General features: G+C 41.2%; 1 protein-coding gene across 11 annotated transcripts in view; it reads right to left on the bottom strand.

Moving 5' to 3' along the window:
* Positions 1 to 25,520, bottom strand: part of PLCB4 (phospholipase C beta 4) — a 455,945-nt gene that overhangs the window by 282,339 nt on the left and 148,086 nt on the right. For 10 of the 11 annotated variants that reach the window (XM_055131101.1, XM_055131100.1, XM_055131094.1 and 7 more), the window contains exon 2: positions 9,075 to 9,134. The gene's annotated coding sequence lies outside the window, so the exon portion shown is untranslated. Of the gene's footprint in view, positions 1 to 9,074; positions 9,135 to 18,687; positions 18,782 to 25,520 lie in introns of those variants that run through there. The other variant, XM_055131096.1, reaches the window with a different exon arrangement.

Genomic DNA, 25,520 nt, shown 5'->3' with positions numbered 1-25,520 from the left:
GGGGGGGAAACTCTAATTGGCTGTTAAGGGCAAGAAGCAGAACAGTAGAGACACATAAAATCGCAAAGTCTGAGAAAAAATGGGCCCAGGTAGACCATGGACTCTTCTGCTTTTTTTTTTTTGGGGGGGGGTCACACCTGGCATTGCACAGGGGTTACTCCTGGCTCTGCATTCAGGAATCACTCCTAGCGGTGTTCAGGGGGCCATATGGGATGCTGGAAATCGAACCCGGGTCAGCCACGTGCAGGGCAAATGCCCTACCCGCTGTGCTATCGCTTCAGCCCCGACCATGGACTCTTCTGAAGAAGATACCATAAGTGGTTAAAGAGTATTCTTGATAAGCAGAGTAAGGGGTTAGAAAGTTCATTCTCCCTTATGGTTTTGCCTGTTTCTCTCTCATGTCCCAATAAAAAAGAAAGGACATTTCAGTCTCTAGTGTCTAGTGTCCCCACATCTTGGGAAGACTTATAGTAATGACTAAGAGAAGATAAAAATCACTGTCACTGTCACTGTCATCCCGTTGCTCATCGATTTGTTCGAGCGGGCACCAGTAACGTCTCTCATTGAGAGACTTATAGTTACTGTTTTTGGCATATTCAATATGCCACGGGTAGCTTACCAGGCTCTACCGTGCGGGCAGGATACTCTCGGTAGCTTGCCAGGCTCTCCGAGAGGGACAGAGGAATCGAACACGGGTCAGCCGAGTGAACGGCGAACACCCTACCGCTATGCTATCGATCCAGCCCAAGATAAAAATAAATAAATAAATTGAAGACTAGGAGTGAATCATTAAGTGCCTATAGGAGAAAAAAAAATCAACAAAATTTCCTATTTTTGGTTTGTTTTGTTTTGTGGCCACACAAGGTAGTGCTCAGGGCTTCTTCCTGGCTCTATGCTCAGAGATCACTCCTGGTTCAGGGGAGCACATGTGTTGTGGGGAAATCGAACCCAGGTCAGCCACATCAAAGCCAACACCTCACCTGCTGAACTATCTCTCCAGTTCCCCAATAAAACTTTCTTCTAGACCCATTCATCTTACCCAAATAAGGACAGAAAGAGGAGTCACTATGTCAAAAGTGCCCAGGAATGAATGGCATGCTCGCAGGAGAACATTCTCAGAGCAAGGCTAAGTGAGGTAAGATGTGAGTGGTGGCAGGGAACATGGCCTTCACAGCACAAGCTATTTTCAACCTTTCCTCCTGACAAGGTGGTTGAACACTTCACCCACTCAGAAGTAAGCGTTTAAACCTCCTCCCCTGCTTTCCTCCTGAAGTTGTGCAGGCGGTGAGGCAAGAGGAACCAAATCACTAAATGGGAATGATGGAGCATGAGTTCCAAGGTTAAGTCCCCAAGTGAAGCTTCTTCTGTCACCTAGGATGAAATAATCACAGGGCTCAGGCCAAACGAAAGCACATGGACACCTTGGAACTGCATGAAACAAGAGAGCTGATGAATCAGACACCAGCCGCTTTGCTCTCTTACCTTTTCGGCCTCAGCTGCCATCCAAATGCAGCTCTACGGAGATCCCAAGCCAGAACTACACCACAGAGTCATCAGAAATAAAGTAAGAAGTAAAAAAAGTGATTGGAAGTGTTTTGAGTCACTGCATTTGGGAGTAATTTCCTTCGCAGTAATTAGAAAAAAGAAACTAAAATAAACTCAAGCAGATAAACAGAAGCATGATGATGCCTGATTTTAGATCCCACAAAATCCAAATATTTGAGCCTGGCATTCATATAGCTACTAAATCTTTTATTGTGCATTTAGCACCCTAATCTCATCAGTTTATGTGCAAATACCCAAACTTTTTGGAACCCTTTTCCTCAACATATATTATAGACAGCAAACATATACATGTATATAATTTTACCACTGTCTAGGATATCCTCCTTTTCTTCTTTAAAAATTTCTACATTTCACTCTTTAATGAAAATGCACTGTCTTCCCAAATATGTCCCCAAGAACTCTGTCCTCTTCAAGGTTATCAGTGATGCATTAGTTACCAAACCCAAAGATTTAAATCAAAATCCATGCCTAGAGGATCCAAAAATACAAGCATGCCTAGAGGGCTCAACTTTACAAGCTGCAATGGCTCATCAAAGGCAGATCAGCTCCTTTTTTAGGACAATTTTTCTTTACTGTATAGAATTATCAAGGTGAGAAGAGATTTGGACATGTCAACAAAGAGTCTTTATCTTGAGGGAAGTAAGCCTCTTCTTGGAGTTTGATTCTAACAATCTGAAGCTGCAGTGTTCAATAGCCTGCTGCTAGCTTGTGTATTGCATAGGCTTCTGACAATGTGAAATACACTAGTTTGAAAGGGTATTTGCTTCAAATATAAAATATACACCAGATGGAAAACGGTAAACACTTAATAATGCTGATTTTTATTATTTAGTTATTACCAAATGATGACATGACAAAAATATAATTTGCAGGACTAACTATATGATTAATATTAATTTCACTGTGATCTTGAGTTTCCCAGTCTCCAGGCCATGAAACCATTTCTTTTCATTTTTAAATGAGATTACCTGAAAATTTAAGATTGCATAAGCTGTTCCCTGACATTTCAGTTGAATTTCACTTTTGCATTATACTGAATGCATACAAGAAATAACATTACTTTCACCAAAATTCTATTGAAACAAAATACTTGAAAGGCAAAGGCAAAAGTAATAGGACAGGAAATTTCAAAGAAAAAGCAGTGTTGAATGAAAACTTAAGGCTCAGTATATTTGGAAATTTCTGGCAAGAACAACTGACAAGCAAACATCATTCCGAGGATTTGGGGGGTTGGTGGGAAGGGGCTTCCCCAGAGCACTGAAATCATTAACCATGATGACATTAACCTAAGGAGAGTTTTGAAATTTCAAACCTTATTTTTGACTCCCATGTATGTAGAAATTAGCCTCTCTGAATATAACCGAAGTTACTTCCACATCAGCAATAATTTAGGACTTAGATATCTGAAGCAGGAGTTCATTTCCTTCTCAAGGGAAGAGACTGAATTGATACAGCTCCTGAAAGTTCTTAACATGCATTAGAAATGGGCCCAAGGGATGGAAAATGGGCCTGCAGGCATGGGAAAGTGAATGAGAAAGCAAATGTCTCTGGTACAATATTCTGTCCAGATACCACTGGGTATCTCTGTTTGTTTGTTTGTTTGTCTGTTTGTTTTGTGTCACACCCGGCGATGCACAGGGGTTCCTTCTGGCTCAGGCACTCAGGAACTACTCCTGGCGGTGCTCGGGGGACCATATGAGATGCTGGGAATCGAACTCAGGCGGGCCACGTGCAAGGCAAATGCCCTACCAGCTGTACTATTGCTCCAGCCCCAACTGGGTCTCTTTGAACCGTTTCATGGCCTACAATTTATCCTTGACAAGCTGCTTCACACTTCTGTGTGCTTTGCTTTTAAGAGGAGCAATACACACTTCTTTTTTTTTTCTTTTTGGGTCACACCCAGCGATGCACAGGGGTCACTCCTGACTCTGTACTCAGGAATTACCCCGGCGGTGCTCAGGGGACCCTATGTGATGCTGGGAATCAAACCCAGGTGGGCTGTGTGCAAGGCAAACCCCTACACGCTGTGCTCCAGCCCCCACATTTCTTAAGATGAGTAACTTCAATGACTAGAAGTGCTTCACCTGTTGATGCAAACGCTACAGTGCTCCCAAGGCTACAGCCCCTTCCCAACTGCTCCTAGTCAAGGTTAAGGCAGGATAAAGATATAGATCAGGGTAAATAAAGCCTCGATCAAAGGGAACACAGTCTCAGCAGCCACTTTGTTCCAGAGCTGTGTCTTGGGATCTGATGGAGACAAAATCTTTGAGAGTAAGCCCCCTCTGTGGCTTCCTTCCTTCCTCTTTTTCCTTCTCTAATTCGCTACTTCCTCCTAGGAGTACTGCCTCGATAAAACACCTGTGCAGAAATCTCATCATTTAGGTCGGCTTCTGAATAGCCCAACTTAAGAGCCTGTCGACTAGGACTGGAGAGGGTGTTTTCCTCGAAGGTGGGGAAACCTGATTCCCATCCCTGGCATTCCATATAGTCTCCTTGCCCCAACGAGAGTAATTCCTGAACAGTACCAGGTATGGCCCCAAAGCAAAAACAAAAAAAAGACGCTGTCAATGAAATTCCATTATAAAATTTATTATGGAACTGTTTTGTATTAAAAAATATCAAACATATTCCATCAACTGTCCCCATCCCATACACCCTATTAAAAAAGACTCTTGTCATGCATGGGGAGATTCTTAAAAAAAAATCAAAATAGAATTTTGGACCATGGGTAGAAGATTCGATAATATCAAGATTAAAATGTTTCATTTATTCTATCTAATTTAATAAGCAAAAAGGATCATTTTCCCCCCCTGAGGAACATCACAACAATCCTAGAACACAGGTTAAATTTACATAAATAATCCCAAGTATAAAAGAAGTCAAGAGAGACTGTAACTTCCAAAAGAGAGTAACTTTCCAAAGGAGAGATAAAAAGAAAGAGAAGGTACTGTGAAAATGTGAACTTCTCATCTGGCACTATAGCTCTGTAGTTTAGGAAATTGTAAAGTATGTATGACTTAGAACACTGTAAAGTATGTGTTACTCTGTACACTATCAGTAATTAATCAAATAAAAATGAAGTCATTCATAACGGAAGAAAGCACATTCAATATAAGGCAATTTTTTTTAAAAATAATACATCTTGCTGAACATAGCCAGGGGTGACCCTGCACTCTCAAACTCCAATACCACGAGATGTGGCCCCATAAAAACAAGAATAGTAACTCTACCAACTAGACGGGAGGAGCAAGAGGTTATTTTCTTTCTATTTATGAAACCTGAAGATAGTCTTGAATTTGACTAGACTAATAAATTCTTCCCTACCAAGACTCATTCTGAAGCTAGAAATAGAAAAGAATAAATCAAACTAACATAGTCATTTTGCTCTCTATATAAATACATTTTACTTTAGAAATTGATGTCTAACACTGATAAGACACTAATTTGATTATGATATAAATAAGCAAGACCTAAAATATGCCAGAAGACATCACAAGCATTAAAATATTTTCTGAGCACATATCATTGTTATAATAGGTCTGAAAAAGTCACAAAAACCACTTGGAACTAAAGTATACTCAGAACTGCAGATTGAATCTGTATGTTCACTGCAGCACTGTTCACAAAAGCCAGAGTCTGGAAACAACCCGAGTGTCCAAGAACAGATGAATGGTTAAAGAAACTATGGCTCTCCACCGCCGAGATGTGATCCCGGGGGCCGCACACATGTGCGGCCTCTCCGCAGCTGTACAAGCGTGAATCCAGACCCAGCAAAACCTCTTTCGGTGTGAGCAACTCCTCGCAGAATGTCTCCAGCCTGAGAACTAAGCCTCGGCCCCGTGCCCGCCCAGGAGGGGAAAGGTATTTCTCTCTCTCGCCTCTTTCTCTCCGGGGATGAAGGGCGCGGTGGCCGCCATATTAAGACGACCACAGATTGGGTTTTCAAGCCTGCAATTATCTAATATCTGGAAGAAATCTCCCTGGACTTCTTGTTAAAGTACAGAAATTCAAAACCGCGTACCGCGGCCGCGCGACCTTATTTGTCTTCACAGTAGGTCTGAATCTAGTGGGGTACTCCTAACAACAATGGTGAGGTTTGTGTTGAAATATTGAATTTAACCAAAGTAAACAGAATGTAAAATGAAACTTATCAGTTACAAGGTAGGGGGTGGGGGCGGGATGGGACGTGTACTGTGTGGTTTTTTTGTTGTTTTTTTTTTTTGGTGGTGGTATATGGGGACTGGTGAAGGGATGGTTGTTTCAGCATTGTATAACTGAGATCTAAGCCCGAAAGCATTGTAATCTTCCACACGGTGATTTAATAAAATAAAATTAAATTAAAAAAAAAGAAACTATGGCTCTGTAACTTTCCACATGGTGATAAAATTTTTTAAAAAATTAAAATTTAATAAAAAAAATAAAGAAACTATGGTACATACACACAGTGGAATATTACACAGAATATTATACAGCTGTTAGGAAAGCTTACAAGTGGATGGACATAGCGAATATCATGAAATGAGTCAGAAAGAGAGGGACAGACATAGAAGGACTGCACTCATTTGTGGAATATAAAATATCATAATATGTGACTAATACCCAAGGACAGTAGAGACAAGGGCCAGGAAGATTGCTCCATAGTTGAAAGCCACCTCATGAGTTGGGGGAGAAGGCAGTTAGGATAGAGAAGGGATCACTAAGTCAAAGATTGTTGGGGGGGGGGGTGTCTCTCATAATTGGGAATGTGTGCTGAAAATAGGTAAAGGAACAAACATAAATGGCCTCTCATTACCTGTACTGCAAACCATAATGCCCGTAAGTAGAGAGAGAGTCAGAAGGAAATTGTCTGCCATAGAAGCAGGGGGAGAGGTGGAATGGGAGGGAGGGACACTGGGAACATTGGTGGTGGAAAATGTGCACTGGTGGAGGGATGATCATACAATTTGATCATTGTATGACTGAAACTCAAGCATGAAAGCTTTGTAACTGTAGCTCATGGGATGATTCAATAAAAAAAAAAGAAAGAAAAAAACTGCAGATTGATAATTATAAGGAGATAAAACAGTTCAGGTTCAAGGGTTTAACATGATTCCAGTTTTCATCATGAAAAGACTTTTTTTAAATTTGTTTTTTCATACAACCTTCTTAAAATCTTAGTATAATATACTCAAGAACTCTATACTTGAGAATTTGGAGTATAAATGCAGAGATAATCAGAGTCCTCAGGGTGGTGTCTGGGGGACCATGTGGTGTTGGGGACTGAACTCAAAGAATGCTCCATAATCCCTCTGGTGACAAAGAATTTCTAAGCTGTAATTTCTATTGTTTGATTCTTTAATCAACTATCTATTTCCACCATCCATGTAACATTTCATAGCAACAACTTACGCTACAGGTGATGAAAAAAGACAATTGGGGCCAGAGAAATAATACAATGGGTAACCCGAGGCCCTTACACAGGGCCAACCCGAGTTTGATCTATGGCACCACATAGGGTCACCAGAGCAACACCAGGAGTGATCCCTGAATACCAACCCAGAAGTGAGCCCTGAGAACTGCACGGTCTAGCCCCCAAACAAACAAACAAACAAACAAACAAACAAAAACTCAAAAAAGAAAAATGACCTCTTTGAAAAGGAGTGCTACAACAATTGTAGCACTGTCGTCCTGTTGTTCATCAATTTGCTTGAGTGGGCACCAGTAACGTCTCCATTGTGAGACTTGTTAATATTTTCAGCATATCAAATATATCATGGGTAGCTTGCCAGGCTCTGCCGTGCGGGCAGGATACTCTTGGTAACTTGCCAGGCTCTCTGAGAGGGATGGAGGAATTGAACATGGGTCGGCCATGTGCAAGACAATCGCCCTACCTGCTGTGCTATCACTCCAGTTCAATACAACAATTATGCAGAGAAAATAGTCCCGAAACATAATAAAGATGGATGTCATGTCTATACTCATTTAAAATTCCTTCAGAATTATACTGACTCCCCCAGCCCCCAACTCTGGCTTGCCTGCTAAGACATGGTCCATGAGTCCTCCTTAGAGAGCTGTAAAATATACTGCACCTTACTAAAAATGAATGGAACATTCAGTAATAAATCTACTTTCTTGATACCCTTGTTTGATCATTAAGTATTGATCACTTAAGAAGTGTCAGGCTGCACAGCAGTTTTTCACTCCCCTTACAGAAAGGCCAAAGGCCTGGTTCAAAAAGAATGGAGAAATGAGGTGTCTGGTTTGACAGGCAAGGAAGCTGAGGTCCACCTATCAGCTGAAAAAAAATGATTACTTATCCCATGATGCGATGCCCAGACCAATTTTATATCTTTTCTTCTTTCTTTTTTTCTCTTTTACCTTATAGAAGCACTTAGAAAGCAACATCTTGAAAAAGAGTGTTAGAAAATAAAAAATCACATTTACTAAAATTCTCGTTCTAGAATAAAGAAGCATGGGCACTATGCTGTAGCACTGTCGCCCCATTGTTCATGGATTTGCTCAAGCGGGCATCAGTAACGTCTCCATTGTGAGATTTGTTGTTACTATTTTTAGCATATCGAATATGCCATGGGTAGCTTGCCAGGCTCTGCCATGCCGGCGGGATACTCTTGGTAGCTTGCCGGGCCCTCCGAGAGGGATGAAGGAATCGAACCCAAGTAGGCCTCATGCAAGGCAAATGTCCTACCCGCTGTGAGCAAGTTGTAATTTGTAAGTAAAACGAGCTGGCTATCAAAAGAAAGAAACTTTGGATTCCCAGGTTAGCATGTCTTTAAAGCTCTGTAATGTGGAACTTTGAAGATACACTGGAAGATTTTACTTAAATTATCTCTGCAAATAATTCTAAAACATATAGGGTAGATTCTATCTGATAGTTGCAATATTTTACACTTGGGAAAATCTTTAATCTGCAGAGAATTAAAGAACATGTAACACGCATTTCTCTTCAGAAGGAACTGCAGAAAATAACAAATCACATCATATGCTTACTAAACACATACACTTCCATGGTCAGCAAGGAGAAACTCAAAACAAAAAAAAAAGTGAAGTGTCCAAAGTGGACAGGATGAACAAACTTGATACCAGACTATTGTTCCAACATATCAAAGAAAGACCTGTAAATCATTTGTTTTGCTGTTATGGTTATAGTGCTTGGAATCAAACCAAGCCTCAATCCGCTACACATGTGCTCTATCACCAAGCCACATCTCTAGGTGAAGTGTTTGTTTTGGGGGGGGCACACCCAGCTATGTCAGGGGTGACTCCTGGCTCTGCACTCAGGAATTACTCCTGGCAGGGCACAGGGGACCCTATGAGACGCTGGGGATCAAGCCCAGGTCAGCTTTAGGCAAGACAAACACCCTACCAGCTGTACAACTGCTACAGCCCCAAGTGATTTGGTTTTAAGAGACATTTCAAGCGGTGTATCAGTGTGAGAGAAGAGGTTAATTTGACAGCTAACGTTTTAGAACTGCACAACTGGTAACGACCATAAGGTACAAAGTACTCACCAGGCGGCTCTGGGCCAGCTGCAAATGAAGTCCACTTAGTCCGTCTCACAGTGCCAGCCTCTGTGAAACAAGCAGACACAGAGCGGAGAGAAATCAATGGAAAGCACTTACAGAATTAACATGGAAAGGAATAGCCTTTTGCACTTGAAAATCACAACCGATAATATCTTTTAAAACCGCACGAGAAAGATGCATTAATAAATTAGTGACATTCGTTTCTAAATGGATAAGAGAATACTGCACTGAACTACAGGGTTTGTGTGTCCTCACCAGCATGTTACTAATCTGCTCTTCAACCCTTTAACCTATAAAAACAAGAAAAAATGAAGCAATAAGAGTATCTAAAATCTTCAAGAATCTTTTTTTTTAAATTAACAGAAAAATGTTCTTAGTGAACTATGATTATGAAAAAAAGTGTTTCAAAGAACAGCAATTCTGGACAGGAAAGATTTGCCACAGAATTGGAAGTCGGGACACAGATTCACTAGTTCTGATGTGTGTTTTGGCACAGTAAGCGTTAAAAAGCTGTTTATTCACATTTCTCATCTGATGCTGAATTTCTGATACTGAAAAGGTGTGAAAAGATCCCTTTGTATTTTACCCGACATAGAGTCATTATGCAATATTTTAACATGAGATTATTGCATTTGTACTTAAGAAAATAGTCCAATTCATCCTTTACTCACTATGGAAAGCAACATTCTCTTTATATGATATAGAATTAAAGAAAACGTAGTATCAAATACACTTACTTTATTCATTGATTGAGTATTTACTATGAACTAGGCTCCAAATATTGCACTATTATACTTAAAATTATAAAAACCTCATATTAATAGATAAGCTGTGATCATTCCCATCTTTAAAACACTGAGGACTCAGGGCCAGAGAGACAGAGTGGATAGGGCACTTGCCTTGCATATGGCCAAACTAGTTCCATTCCCAGAATTCTATTATGTTCCCCCGAGCCCACCGGGAATGATCCACGAACACAGAGCTAAGAGTAAGCCTTGAATACCACTGGGTCTGACCCCCCAAAAAAAATAAACAACGCCCACACAAACACAGACCCTCCCACACACACGAGCTGGGAAGTTAGAACTTAAGTTATTATTTAAATGAAGATTCCCTGACCTATATTTGGTCTTCATGCTGCTGCTTCTTCCCAGTATTTTCCATATTACAGTCACATATGTCATGATGTGTTCATGTGAGATGTGAATTTCATGATGAAAGGAATTATGGGTATATTGAGAACCATTATGCATATCCTCAGCACACTGTACTATGTTTAGCAGAGAGGTGTTCAATAAATCTTTGCAGAAAGATTAATTAAGTGGTCTAAGAAGAGCTGCAAAGTTAAACTATATATATAACTGTTTTATACCTCTTGGGGCTGTGAGACAGGCTGAACTTCAAAAAAAACCAGTGACTAATGACCTTGCTTGCTGTGACAGGCTCCTCATTTTGAGTAACCACGTGCTGCCCAAGTCTTTTTGTTAGTGAAGACTTAAAGACTTAGACACATGTTTTTTCCTTTTCTTCTCTAACTCCCTAATGACTCTCCGGCATAAAACTGATGCATTGTCTCATAAACCTTTCTAATTTGGTACAGTTAGGACATCACAACATTTGGGAAAGCCAATGCTGAAATCTGAACTACACAGAAGTGAAGGGTATAAACAGCCTCTTCACGAACTACTCAGCCTGGTCGTGAACTATTTAGCTACAAGCTACCGTAACTGATTTGGGTGTTATAGTAGTATCTGAATGGAGGCCCCAACCCACCAAATCCTGTATTCTAATATTACTTGGGGTGCTAAGGGTTGTAAATGAAATCTTTGGTAAAGTGAAGACTACATTTACAATTGAATGTATGGATCTATGTAGAGTTCCCTATAATCTATATCGATATCTCTAGGCATATATTTGGTCTCTCACAAAGAATCTTTTTTGTTGTAAAAGAAGAAAACTTAATTAACAAATTCAATCCTCTATTCCCAAATTCTATTAGTGCTGGAGTAAACAAAAGCTGTTTTTCATTCATAAGAGTGCCAAGAGTATTCAATGGGATGATTTCTCAAATGATTAAACTTGGAATTACCGTACAATAATTCTACTAAGCTTGGAATAACCATATGGCAATTCTACTCCTAAGTATGTGCCACGGAAAATGAAAACATATGTCCACACAAAATAATTAGATGTACTTTTTCAGAGCATAGTAGCCAAAATGTGTCCACTGTTTCAATGTCTAGCCCCTGAGGAGGCTAGACAAACCGCCAACTATCCATATGGTAGAATATTATTCAGCTATAAAAGAGAACACAGCATAAACACCCAAGGCCAGAGGGTAAAATGTTAAGCAAAAACATTGAGGACAGGGAGAATACTCAGCATTCCAGGGTACATGGTTTGCATGTGCTAGGAACTGAAATCAAACCCTTGGCACCATACAGCAGCCCCCTAAACACCACCAGAGCACTTCTTGGGAGCACCCCTGAAAGCAAACCAATTGAAAGTATTTGTTCATGGAAACCAGCATTCTGTATGGTGCCTCCTATGACAAATGTACAAAGACTCTCGAATCTAACAAACCTGACAGTAGTGCAGGGCGGGGTAGCAGGGAATATAGGCTGGGTGATTGCTTGTAGTAGAAGTTTCCCCTTAAGAATAATAAAGTTCAGATTAGGGTAGATGGTTGTAAAACTCTGTGCAAATATACTTCTGTCACTGTCACTGTCATACCGTCGTTCGTCGATTTACTGGAGCGGGCACCAGTAACGTCTCTATTCCTCCCAGCCCTGAGACTTTAGCAGCCTCTCCTTACTCGTCTTTCCCAACGATTGGAGGGTCTTTCAGGTCAGGGGAATGAGACCTATCGTTACTGTTTTTGGCATATCGAATATGCCACGGGGAGCTTACCAGGCTCTGCCGGGCGGGCAGGATACTCTCGGTAGCTTGATGGGCTCTCCAAGAGGTATGTATGTACGTGTGTGTGTATTACTCTCTATGACTTTTTGCCTACTGCCTGAACTCCATCAAATATGGTGTGGTAATTATGAAAAATGGGTAGGAAGTGTCTTATAATATGTTTGGAAAGCGGCCTGGAGTATGGCGGTGGTTGGGTAGTGGAGATTAGCTGCTGGGCTGGATCCAGTCTCATTGGCCACCCTCGAGATCTCAGTGGCTGCTCCTCCCAGATGGGAGTATAAAATGAGGCCCCCACAGTCATACCACCAGACTCCATGCCAGGCTGTTTTCACTAGAAGCGCCCCAAAGTGGGGTGGGTGAGAACCCTCCCCGAAAATATACTTACTAAACAAAATCCTTGACTCATATTTCAAATTTTTCTTTGATTTTTGGGCCATACCCACCAGTGCTGAGGAATTATTCTCTGTGATGTGCGGGGGCCACGCAGTGCCCAGGCCTACACCCAGGACTCCAGCATGCAAAGCAAGAGCCCCGGTCCTTTAAGCTTTCTCTCTAGTCCCTGCATCAGGGATCTGCAGCGGATGAATTTCACACTACATAAGTGATATTTTATTAAAGCAGTTAAGTGAAAAGGCTGCATTTCAGTGACTTGTCAGTCTAGCAAAATGACAAAATAGTTATTCACATTCCTCTTTCAAAATGACAAAAATGACAAAACACGTACCCACATTCTTCAAAGAAACAGTGAGTGGTGAATATTTACATTTTTTAAAAAGAATGACTATGGTTAATTCTCCACGGGATTCCTTGTGATGGGGGAAATTCACGGTTGAATTTTACCCTCAACAAAGAGAACGCTCATGGAACTGTTTCCAAACCACCAGAGTACTGCACATGACTTTTAATGACAGCTGCCACACTCTAAGATACAATCTTATCTTAAAGCAACATGGAGCTTTAGTCAAGGGTGTAGTTTTTCTTACTGGAATAAAAACAAAAACTCAACAAATATTTGAGACGTCATTACTAGATTTTTGTCATTTTTCATAGACTGGATGGACCCAAAGGGCCTGTCAATTGAAACCCTCTGGAAGACTCAAACCGGGAATTTGTTTTCAAGTGAAGAATAACTAGGAAAAAATTTACTAAAACAAAAGCCATTCTACTCTGATCCACTAAATTTGACAATTAATTACTGTTTTGCCAACAAGTACTATAGAAAAGACAGTGAATTTGTACAGCATAACAATCTACCTCAAACTCTTGTGACTTCAATCAGTAAGCATTTATTTTGGTTCACATGCTGGTCTCATGATTCCAAGAATTGCAAATGAGACGGTCTAAGAGTTGAAGCACTTTTCAAGTATTTGCTCTGTCGAATTTGCTAAACATTGCAGTGGGTAAAGGAGGTCGTGGAATGGAGTCCAGATTCTAAAGACGGAGAGACAAACCCCCCTGTTGATGGACACTGTTTAACCCTATGCTGGGGGCATGGGGTGGGAGGACTTTGTCACCATTTTTACAATGTATCCTACGTTGTTTTTCAAAGTGGTACACAGTCTCATAAGTGGCCCATGGAGAGAAATTTTAGTTTCTTGCAGTTTATTATTAATAACAGAGTTTACATAAAAATAGTGTAAAAAGAGTGAAAAAAATGGAGTCTGGACTTAGATGGTCTCAGTACTCACATACTTTAAGTTTACCTTGAACAAATAATTAAACTTCTCTATGACTTAGTTTCTACACTTGAAAAAAAATAGTGTAAAAAGGACGTTTGCCTTGCATGCAGCCAACCCGGGTTCGATTTATCCGCCCCTCTCGGAGAGCCTGGCAAGCTACTGAGAGTATCCTGCCCACATGGCAGAGCCTGGCAAGCTACCGGTGGCATATTTGATATGCTAAAAACAGTAACAACAAGTCTCACAATGGAGAAGTTACTGGTGCCCACTGGAGCAAATCTATGAGCAACAAGATGACATTGATACAGTGATACAGTGATGGGACCTAAACCGAATGTATCCACCACAAAGAATCCCAGCAACAAGCCTCCCCCACTCCATGGTGCCCATGCTGTGCCCCTCTTCCCTTAAAGTAACTTGTGTATTGTGATAAAGTAACTACTTAAATAAGCTTATTTATGTGTCCTTCTTCTCTTTGTTTCATCACTACCATGACTGCCAGGAAAACAGCTATAAAGAGTACTTGGTGGTCATGCTCACTTCCGGGGAAAACCTAGCTGTGGACCATCCTGATGTTAAATGATTAAATCTTACTTTCTCACTTAAAGACGTTCCTGGTGTGACTGATCATACAAATTTCATTACAACAGCTCTCCAGGTTGGTCACCTAGTCTCGATCTATGGTCAAAGGCTCTGCCCCTGAGCTATGCCCCCAGATGGTCCCCTATTCTCATGTGGTGCCTTGCCCCTATTTACACAATGTCTCTTGTAATATCCAGGGTCCTTCGGGGCTACCCAAAGGCAAGATTGAGAAACTCTGATATAAAGCATCAAAGCATTTGCTTTAAAATTCAATCTCTGACAAGTCTGAAGTGTAACTGACAACTTCACATTAACAATCTACCCGCTGAGGCTGACGCTACTGGTTGCAAGACCCATCTGAGGAGCAAAACTAACTATGGGCAAAGGTCTGGTGCTCGGGCAAAGCTGAGGGCAGTCATAAGCCAGCCACGTGGTCTCAAGGACCTGCCTACACCTGTCTGAAACTACAGTCGTACCTGTGAAATCCAAGGGATGTTTAAACCCATCGGATTAGAGCGAATGAGACAAGGGATGGAAGAATTCCATGACAGTGCTAGCAAGAGAGTTCCACTTTGATCTCCTCGATAGTTAATAACTTCTCAAACAGGGCTCAGATGTGTTGAAAGTAGATAAAGGGATATACATGATAACTTTTCAGTATCTGTACTGCAAACCACAATGCCAAAAATGAGACAAAGTGAGATAGATAGATAGATAGATAGATAGATAGATAGATAGATAGATAGATAGATAGACAGACAGAGAGACAGAGGCAGGCTGGGTGTGTGTCGGGGGAGGAAGGGGAGTTGGGGGTTGGCAGGAGGGAAACTGGGGACACCGGTGCTGTGAAATGTACACTGGTGGAGGGGTGAGTATTGGAACACTGTATAATTGAAATAATCATGAACAACTCTGTAACAGTCTATCTAACAGTGACTTAATAAAAAATTAATTAAATGAAATGAAAAAATTTATAATAAGATAATTATTCTCTAATTGAAAATATTTCATCATCATCATCATTATATCATTGATCGTCGATTTTCTCAAGAGGTCTCAGTAACATCTCCATTGGTCCTAGCCCTGAGATTTTAGAAGCCTCTCGTTACTCGTACTTCCCAATGGTGCCGCACTGAAGGCTCTTTCAGGGTCAGGGGAATGAGACCCATCATTGTTACTGGCTTTGGCATATAAATACGCCATGGGGAGCTTACCAGGCTCTCCTGTGCAGGCAGGAAACTCTCGGTAGCTTGCCAGGTTCTCCGAGAAGGAGAACTAGGCTATAAGATGTGGGAGCTTGGTTTTATAGTCTCTGGATGTTGGTCGTTGATGGGCTTAATAAAAATATTGAAAAATTGGGGGGAAAAAACGGAGGTGGGAGGCTGAGTCCAGATGACACTGTATTAGCCCAGATGGTACCATGTCAAGACATTAAAAGTGGATCTTAAGAACATCTTTTATCAATACTGTAACAATGAATATTGCATTCTATGGCCGATCATGTCCCTCTGGGGACACTCAACTAATACTGAATTTCCCACTGCATGCCAAAAGATGTTCTCAATACTGAGCATAGGGCAGTGTACAGAGTCAACAAAATGCTGGCTCTCTCTAAGCGCCAGTTTCCCCAACCTCTTGCATACTGTGGTTCCTGCAGGCTGCACCCGAGAGGAGGTGGGCCTGGCCTACTCGGGTCCAGACATCGTCTGTGTGGCCAAAGCACTCTTTGTCAACGGGAGATTCCCTGCACATCTCTAACTTAAGCCCCTCTGGACATCTGAAAGATTCAGCGATGTGAACCTAGAGTGTCATGAAAATTCAGCAGAGACAGGGGTCCCAGCTGAAAATCCCCCCCCAGTCCCCACCTCCACACAGACCAGCCCCTTCCCTGTGCCCCGCTCCCTACTTCCCCCTCAGGAGTTTCTGACGCCTGTACCAAAGGGAGTCAGCAGCAGTCACCACCAGCCTGGCAAGATGGGGATTCCTTTCCATTCCGTGGAATTTTCTTTGACTCTCATGCAATAAATGTCTAGCAAGAGAGCAATTTAGCCATTTGTTTGCTCCTCCCTATGTCTAAAAGTGTCACTTTGAGAAAATGCTCTAAACTCTGCCCAGAAAAGTTATAGTTCCCTTATCTGTCACTTACTGTGGTTAACTGTCTCGAAAATGTACAACCTGAGGCTTTCTATAGGAGCTTAATATGAGTTGTTTTACGCATTTTGGGGCCTCAAAATAATGGTGATAGCTTTGAATTACCCACCTATATTCCCTTGCATGGATGCCACAAACTCACTGGCTTAAAACAACACACATTTATTAGCTTGTATTATTGTAGGTCAGAATTTTTATTCCTTTGTTGTTTGGGTCACATATAACAGGCCCCAGGGCTAACTCCAGATTCTGTTCAGTGGGTCACTCCTGGCCTCAGAGGACCAAATGGGGTCCAGGAAACTGAGGTAGGCTATGTGCAAGGCAAGTACCATACCCACTGTACTATCTCTCCAACCTTGAAGGTATTCTACGCACAGTTCTTGGATTCCAACTCAAGTGTCTTGTAAGGTTAAAAATCAAAATGTTTGTAAGGGGGCCAGAAAGTACAGTGGTAAAGCACTTGTCTTGCAAACAACTGACATAGGTTTGATCCCTGGCGGCACTTACGTTCCCTGGAGTCCTGCCAGAAGCATAGTCAGAAGCAAGCACTGAGCACAAGAAAGGGGGGGAGGTGAAGAAATAAGAAAGAAAGAAAGAAAGAAAGAAAGAAAGAAAGAAAGAAAGAAAGAAAGAAAGAAAGAAAGAAAGAAAGAAAGAAAGAAAGGAAGGAAGGAAGGAAGGAAGGAAGGAAGGAAGGAAGGAAGGAAGGAGAGAGAAAGGAAGGAAGGAGAGAGAGGAGGAAAGAGAGAGAGGGGGAAGGAAGGAAGGAAGGAAGGAAGGAAGGAAGGAAGGAAGGAAGGAAGGAAGGAAGGAAGGAAGGAAGGAAGGAAGGAAAGAAGGAAAGAAGGAAGAAAGGAAGGGAGGGAGGGAGGGAGGGAGGGACGGAGGGAGAAAGGGAGGAGGGAAGGAAGGAAGGGAGGAGGGAAGGAAGGAGAGGGAAAGAAAAGAGAGAAAGAAAGGAGAGAGAGGGGCTGGAGCAATAGCACAGCAGGTAGGGCGTTTGCCTTGCACGCGACCGACCCGGGTTTGATTCCCAGCATCCCATATGGTCCCCTGAGCACCGCCAGGAGTAATCCCTGAGTGCATGAGCCAGGAGTAACCCCTGTGCATCGCCAGGTGTGACCCAAAAAGCAAAAAAAAAAAAAGAAAGAAAGGAGAGAGAAAAGAGGTAAGCTTGCTCCATTTCTAGTCACTAATCTCTTGTACACAAACAGTTTTTGGTCAATCTCACTTCTTTGCATTTATAGGACTAAGGGCCCATGTCTTTGATGACTGACAGCTGGGAGACACTCTTAGCTACAAAATGCTACTTATATCTTTTGTCACAAACCCCCCATAATCTTCAAAACAGTGACAGATAATCACCCCCGAAGAGATTCCCTCTCTGCACCTCTCTCCAGTTCCTTTTAAGGGTGCACTGTGTGTTTAAAAGGCAAGCCTCCCCACAGCCCTGCACCCCACCACTGCCACCACACACACACTTACACACAAAATGATTGCCCATTGTTGTTTTGTTTGTTTGTTTTTTCTTTTGCTTGTTTGCTTGAGGTAGTGCTCTGGGCTTACTCCTGGCTGCCTTCCTAAGTGTAATAACCAGCAGGGGTCAGGGGGACCAGATGTGTTGCTAGACATCAGCATCATGCAAGGCAAGTGCTTACTTTCTGCACTACTCTAATTTTTGAAATCAGTTGTGTCAAGTAATATATCCTAGTTACAAGAGTGACATGCCATCCCTAGTTACAAGAATGGCATGCCGTCAGTCACAATCCTGGAGATTACACAGGGTGTGAAGCAGCATGTGGGAGTCATGGAGCTTTCTTAGAATGCTACCTACACACTAACATATGCTAACCTTCCTCATGTACTTTTTTTCTCCATCCATGTCAAGCAAAACTGGTCACTAGACTATAGAAAAGTTAAACTAGGGATTTTTAAATAATTAACCTACTCATTATTAATGATAAATGAGTGGTGAATAGGTTATGGCTGGAGCGATAGCACAGCGGGTAGGGCATTTGCCTTGCATGCGGCCTACCTGGGTTCGATTCCTCCGTCCCTCTCAGAGAGCCCAGCAAGCTACCAAGAGTATCCCGCCTGCATGGCAGAGCCTTGCAAGCTACCCGTGGCTTATCTGATATGCCAAAAGCAGTAACAAGTCTCACAATGAAGATGTTACTGGTGCCTGCTCGAGCAAATTGATGAGCAACAGGATGACAGTGCTACAGTGATACAGGGATTCATTATTAATGTTCTTAGAGTTACATTACCTAGCTCTCAGATCCCATGTCACTGTCGCTGTCACTGTCATCCAGTTGATCATCGATTTGCTCGAGGGGGCCCAGTAACGTCTCCATTCATCCTAGCCCTGAGCTTTTAGCAGTCTCTCTTTACTCATTCTTCCCAATGGTGCCGCATTAGAGGCTCTTTAGGGTCAGGGGAATGAGACCCATCATTGTCACTGTATTTGGCATATGAACACGCCTCGGGGAGCTTGCCAGGCTCTTCCCCATGCAGATCCCATGCATTCCACCAAACTTTAATCCTTGTAAGATGTTGCTGGAACCTTCATAAACTGGAAGGAGGAGGAGGGAATGATAATTATGATAATGACATATCTCATATACTGACAAGAACAACAAAACCCTTTCTTTTCAAAATAAGAATCCAAATAACTTCATGAACTGAAACTTTTTAAATTACACCCCATTTTCCCCACGGTATCAAGTAATTCAATTATTTTTCACTCAAGTGACTTAGCTATTCAAAAGTTACATAGACAAAGCATATGCATAACCACACTAATATCTGAAGAACAAGGATAAAGATAAGTAAAGATATGATTAGTACATACATATGCACAAGGCATGTTAAGAGTTCCATTTGGATAGAAAAAATAAAAGGTGAGAATTTTTTAAGAAATGTACCTTCCAAAGCATGTTTGAGTCCAGGGATATGCTTCAAAGGGGTGTAGCAAAAAATACCTTACATGTGTAAGGCCCTGCTTGTGATCGTTTCACATACCCCCACCTCCAGCACCAAGAAGTATAGCCCAGATGGCTCATGAGCATCCCTGAGTGTGAACCTAGTAGTCGCAAGCCCTGTTAGATCCTACCTACAGAACTGGCAGGGCCACACCACAGAATTGAGTATAATAGGACTGGTACCCAGGTTTAATACCACTGGTTGTGGCCCCTATAATGAAAATTAGTAACATTTGGTTAGAGAGCAAAAATATCTAGGAGGTTCAGAAGGAGCAAAGCAAATATCGTTGTATCACTGTCATCCCGTTGCTCATCGATTTGCTCAAGTGGGCACCAGTAACGTCTCCATTGTGACACAAAGCAACTAATAATCACAATAATAACCAATTAATGAGAAATGACTATGTCTTGATGCTATTCTCAATGTTCACTCATTTTCTTATACCTTTTTTATTTTATAAAGTAATTAACAATATTTCATTGCATTTATTACTCCAACACCAATCCCACCACCATGACACCTTCCCACCGCCATATATCAGGTGCTTCCATCCTGAACCATGCCCCAAAGCAGAACCGAAATAATATATTTTGTATTGTTTGTTATGAAAAACTGCTGAAAATGCTACCAAAAGGTCAATGTTCACTCATTAAATCTCAGTATCAATGTGTTAACAGATAAGGGACTGCTATACGGAGTAGGAACATCATAGATCCAGAGCCACTGGGCAAGTAGCAGAGGACCTCAATGCCTGATGACCTGATGACCTGGCTCCAGGTGCCTTCACCTTAAGAACCACGCCTGCCTACGTCCCCGCTGTGCTCCACGTAGGGAAACAGGGTCGCTTTGTGCCCGGATTACGTAGCACAAGGTGGTGGCCAGGTGCATGTGCACTGCACTCAAACCTGGCTTCTCTCCAAGGTCAACAGGTCATCCTGCCAAGGGGCAATGCTTCTGGGATTTGCAGAAAAACACCCTTTGTACTAACAGCAGCCTTGTCCAAGCAAATCTATAATGTTCTCATTAGGAAGAAAATAATCCAAGCATTCCTCCACCCATTTTCTTTCTCTCTGGAAGGAGAGAAGAGAAAACTCTCATCGAATCATTTTTTCTTTTCAGTCATTCAAAATCTTTTACTACCATCCATCCTTCATTTAGACATTGAGAGATCTTTAAAAGATGGTGACAGAGCAAAAGCTAACACTAGGAACAAAGATGAAAACCCACTGACTGCCTTTCCTGTTTCAAAGGAAGCGAGCCTTCCCCTAGGTGATCAGAAGCGCACCCATCAATTCCATCCAGCCCGGGCAGGGGAGGCATGTACTAAGGGGTCACCATCCATAGCAGTTGCAGGAAAGGATGGATCAGTGGAGAGAGAGCTGGGGTAAGGGGCACAATGCTGCATCATGACCCTTGCACAAAAGGCTCATTTGCTCTCAATGATTCATTTATTGAAGTAGGTTGGATAAGCTCACGTGTCTGGTGCCATTTGCTTCTGATCTTTCCCAGTATTTACAAGGTACTGGCTAAGAACTAGAGCCATGCCAGGGCTCTATGCTTGGGGAGATCAGAGATAAGAACTATAATCTAATCAGTTCTCTATACTGTCCTGTGATTACATATCAGTGCACCTGTCCTGGAGTTATATAGAAAAAAATGACAGAAACATACATTTAATGATAAATAGAACCTTATGTTTATAAGTAATATATTATAATATCTTTGCATATTTGTACATTTGACATTTCTTGTATTTATGTCCTTATATATTATTTTTCATAGACATTTCACTTTGTGATGTTTTGTGAAGTAGAATAGTTTCATTTATAAAATATAAGGACAGAAATGCACATGCACGCATATCTGCGCACACGCGCGCACACACATACACACAGAGTCCAAAAAGTAAAGTAAGGGAAATTATGCCCCCAGGCTGGGATGGGGGTGAATTCAGAATGACATGCTGACACCTCATTCTAATGATGCTGTTTGGCATCTCATGGGTGTTGTAAGCTGTTAGAATTTCTCCAGCCTCCAAATCTGACTTAACAATCACAACAGGCAGAGTATTCAAATCTACTTCAGATCCTATGTCCCTGAAGGTCTCTGGTGCCTATGGTCATCAGAGATCCCTTAGAATATTCAAGTAGGGTCTTCGTTTCAGAAAACTGGAGAAATGCCAGCCCAGGTAATTGTTCTCTGCCTACCTAATTTCCCTAGACAATTTTAATTGAAAATAGTATTATCTTTACCTCGGTTCTAATCTGCTCTGAACTGTCCCTGTGTCCTGCTTCTTCTTTCATAAGTTAACTGAGCTGGTTTCTTTTTGAAGATTAAATTGAAAAAAAAAAGTTTCTGAATCTCCCAAGGGGGAAAATATCAGATAAATATGAGCCATTTAATTAGACTCAGATCAGTGTACTGAGTATCCTGGCAGCTGTTGCAAGATTCCCCTCTTGCTGCCTAACCTTATAAAAAGTCTCCTTTGTGGATAGAAATACAAAGGTATTCTTACTGAAGAACTGACCAAAACACAGAGTGGGTGGCAGTGGGAGGAAGCTAAAATGGTGTTAACTCTCCTGAAATGACTAGGAAAGGTTCTGTGCCCCCGTTCATTTCCAAACAAATTGATTCAGAGAACAAAATGCACCACTTAAATTAGGAAAGCCCAGAATTTTATGAAAATGTGCTTGTTGATTACTCCCAACAAAGATTAAAAACACACACGAGAATCAATAGATATACAATGAAAGCACAAAAGTGAGTAATATATGCAATTTTAAACTCCCCAGAAGTATCATTTAAGAAGCATGAAAATGCTACTCCACAAAAAAAAATATTAACAATACAATTGGATAGTTCTCATGGAACTTTTCCCGTGGCTATAAAAGGAGTCTATACAAGTGATACAGTTTCACAGAACTACACACACAGCATGCACCAATTAAAACTTATATAAGTGCACATAAGACAGGAGAATAAGAGCGATGGATTGCATCAAAGCCAATGTCAATCACAGCTTTATACCATAGCATATGAGGGGAACTGGATATTCCTTTGTATTTCTTTCTTTCTTGTTGCTTTTTTCTGGGAAGCCATACCTGGCTATTCTCAGGGCATCTTCCTGGCTCAGCACTCGGAGAATTCCTGACAAGATTCAAAGGACCATGGGATACCAGGAATTGAACACTAGTAGGTACAAGGCAAGCCCCTTCCCTGCCTGTACTCTATCTGTATTACAGTTTGCAGTTGCATGGTAATTTACAATAACCTGAAAATTTAAAGTTAAAAAAATAAAATTAATCTTAACACTGTATTAAACACAGTACCTGTAGAATTTTCTTAATGCAATCAAAATGAAAACTGACATATTTTATAGTCTTTGAATCAAGGTGTAGTTTTATGACTATAGTACATTTCTATTCAAAGCATATTTTAAGTGTTCAAAGGCCTTATGTGGCTGCGGCTGCCGCAGTATTGGGCAGCAAAAGTACTTTACACTAACAGCACATTCTCTCTAAACGACACATCTTTGCTTTCTGGAAGTCTCTTACGAAAAGAGGATTCATAATGAAATCCTTCAAACCTGGGCAGGTAGTGGATTATATATTATTGGGAGAAAAAATTTCTTCAATAGTACAAGGCTGAAGTTTTTGAACTCCAATTTACAGATAAACAGTAATAAGCATTTTTTTTTCTGTTTTTAAAGGTAACTTGAAGTTCTGGAGTACATATTTCAGATGTAAATGTAGATCACCTGGCTTTGACCCCCAGCTGGCCTCCCTAGCAGGCATGAGAGCATCAAGCTCAAAGGAATCTCTGGGCACCACCAGATGTGGCCCCAAAACAAGAACAGCAAAAAAAAATATTTTTGTATCTTCTAACAAACAATACCTTAAATGCATTCACGAACTAAAAGTTACAGACTAGATTCAAAGTGTAACCTTTTTACTGATCCTCGAACCCTTGCCAGTTTTGCTATTGTTCCCATCATCACCAATACCAACACCCCTTTCCCATTGACCTGGAGTGATTAAAATACAAGTTTATCTTTGTGTGGACTATTCTTTAGAACCATGAAACGGTAAGTCTTGATATTTTTTCCTATCAAGAAAATATCAATTTGGGGTGGGGGGGAGACAGAAATAAGTGGCAAGTATGAGATACAGTAGTTTGAAGAATCATGTCAAATCTCTTGGGACTCTGCAAAGTGATACAGGGAGCAGACCAGGTCTAACACAAAGCCCAGAACTTAATCTCAAAAGACCAGTGCAAGATCCATCCTCCACAGAAACTGAGAACAAGAGGAGAGAGACAAGAAAACATTATGCCCAAATGAATCCTTGAGGAGTATAAGAGAGTGGTTTTTGAAATGAGAGATAGCTCTCTTTGAGAATAAAATCCAAGTAACCTCTCTTGAACCTAGTTTACTTGTTCGTAAAGCAGAAAAATTATCTCCCTCAATTACTGTTGTGAAGTTCAAGGGAATAATTCATGAAAAGTGCCTATCACATTCCTGCAATCTGGAGTGGGTGATCAATTACAGTTTTCTCTCACTCCTTTATTGCTGTTCTCAAATAACTATGCATACAGAGAAAATGATCTGTGCACATTTAGCGAAGAATAGGAACATCAGAAACTCAAGAGTTGTTGCTCTAAAGACACAGAGAAAAAATAATCTTATTTTAATCTGCATGATTCACTGTAATCTGCTGGCACTCTCAAAACAGAGCGAAGGACCTAAAATAATCTAGAAAAAATAAAAACTGGTTCCACACCCCCACACACCCACGCACACACACACACACACACACACACACAAATCATGACTTTGAGAATCTTAGCATATTTATATTCTTCAAACAAAATGTATTCACATCAGCAAGCTGAAAATGAATGGCACTAGGTATGGTCCCACTTTAAAGAATCATTCAATGGCATAAACACTCTGCCCAAGAACTGTGTAACATTGAGACTGCTATTTATGTTGCTTTTTTGGTTGGGTTTTCTTTTTTTTTTTTAATTCCCTCAGACAACTGGTCAACCACCTATCCTATGAGAAATTAAATCATGAACTGCCCAGTGGGGTCCAATAATGTATGCTACAGCAGTAACTTGGTTTTTGTTGATATGATAGAAGTCAGGAAACTCTTCAAGTTTCAGACTATGGCTGCTGATGTGGAGGGTATCAGCAGCTCTGATGCCCAGATCTTGGTGTCACATTGAAAAGACATATTCCAAATGCCCAGCTGAACGAAGTAATCTTTGCACATCTGCAGACTGGTGGCTACAAATGATGATTAGTTAAGCGGCAATAATTTTTTTTGTCAGATTGGCAGAAAACTGTACAGACTGTCACCAGTCCGTAGAGGAGCTGGCTCAAATAAACTGGCCCTGAGTAATCTGGATGAAAAACGACCAAATCTGATGTTGTTTTCTGCTTATCTTTTTCAGTTTTATTGAAGGAACTAAAGTAATAAATTTATTTACAACTTTGTGGCCAGCACTATCACCTTAATCAGCTAGAAGGGTCCCTCTGAAGATATGAAAGAGCTTCTGGGAAAAACAAAAAGGCTTCCTGCCACTGCTGCTCCTTCCATAAAAGCCAATGCCTGGTATGCTGAGTGTGAGCTGAAACAGGACAAAGGTTCTCAAGGAAAACGCAGTCAAAAGGACAAAGTGAAATGAGAAATTAAGAATCAGATGTACTTGCCCGCCCAGAAAACATCCACTCAGGCATTGTCAATGCCTGAATTCAGACACATGCCTCGTTCAAACAAATCCTTTTTTCACCCCAAATAATTATTTTCCTGCATTTATTATCTTTTTGTCTTTTTGCTTACACACAATTTACTCTTTTTTTCTTTACATGCAATTTACTCTTTCTAGTATTTTAAGAGTATTGACAAAAGCATAGATGTGTAACCACCACATAACCAAGACATAATCATCCCACTGCTTCCTAACTGTTTCAGGCTAATCCTCAGGCCCCTATAGTTTCCATAGTCACAGATCTCTGTGCCAAAATGTTGTCCTAAGTAGATGGAATTAGACATTGTGTAGCCTTTTGAGGCTGACTCCAGGTTCTTTCACTCAGCATACTGCATTTTCTGTATTC

Source organism: Sorex araneus, chromosome 3 (genome assembly GCF_027595985.1).
Source record: "Sorex araneus isolate mSorAra2 chromosome 3, mSorAra2.pri, whole genome shotgun sequence".
Classification (NCBI taxonomy): Eukaryota; Metazoa; Chordata; class Mammalia; order Eulipotyphla; family Soricidae; genus Sorex; species Sorex araneus.
Note: the sequence above shows the minus strand (reverse complement) of the source record. Positions and strands in the feature narration are given on the sequence as shown.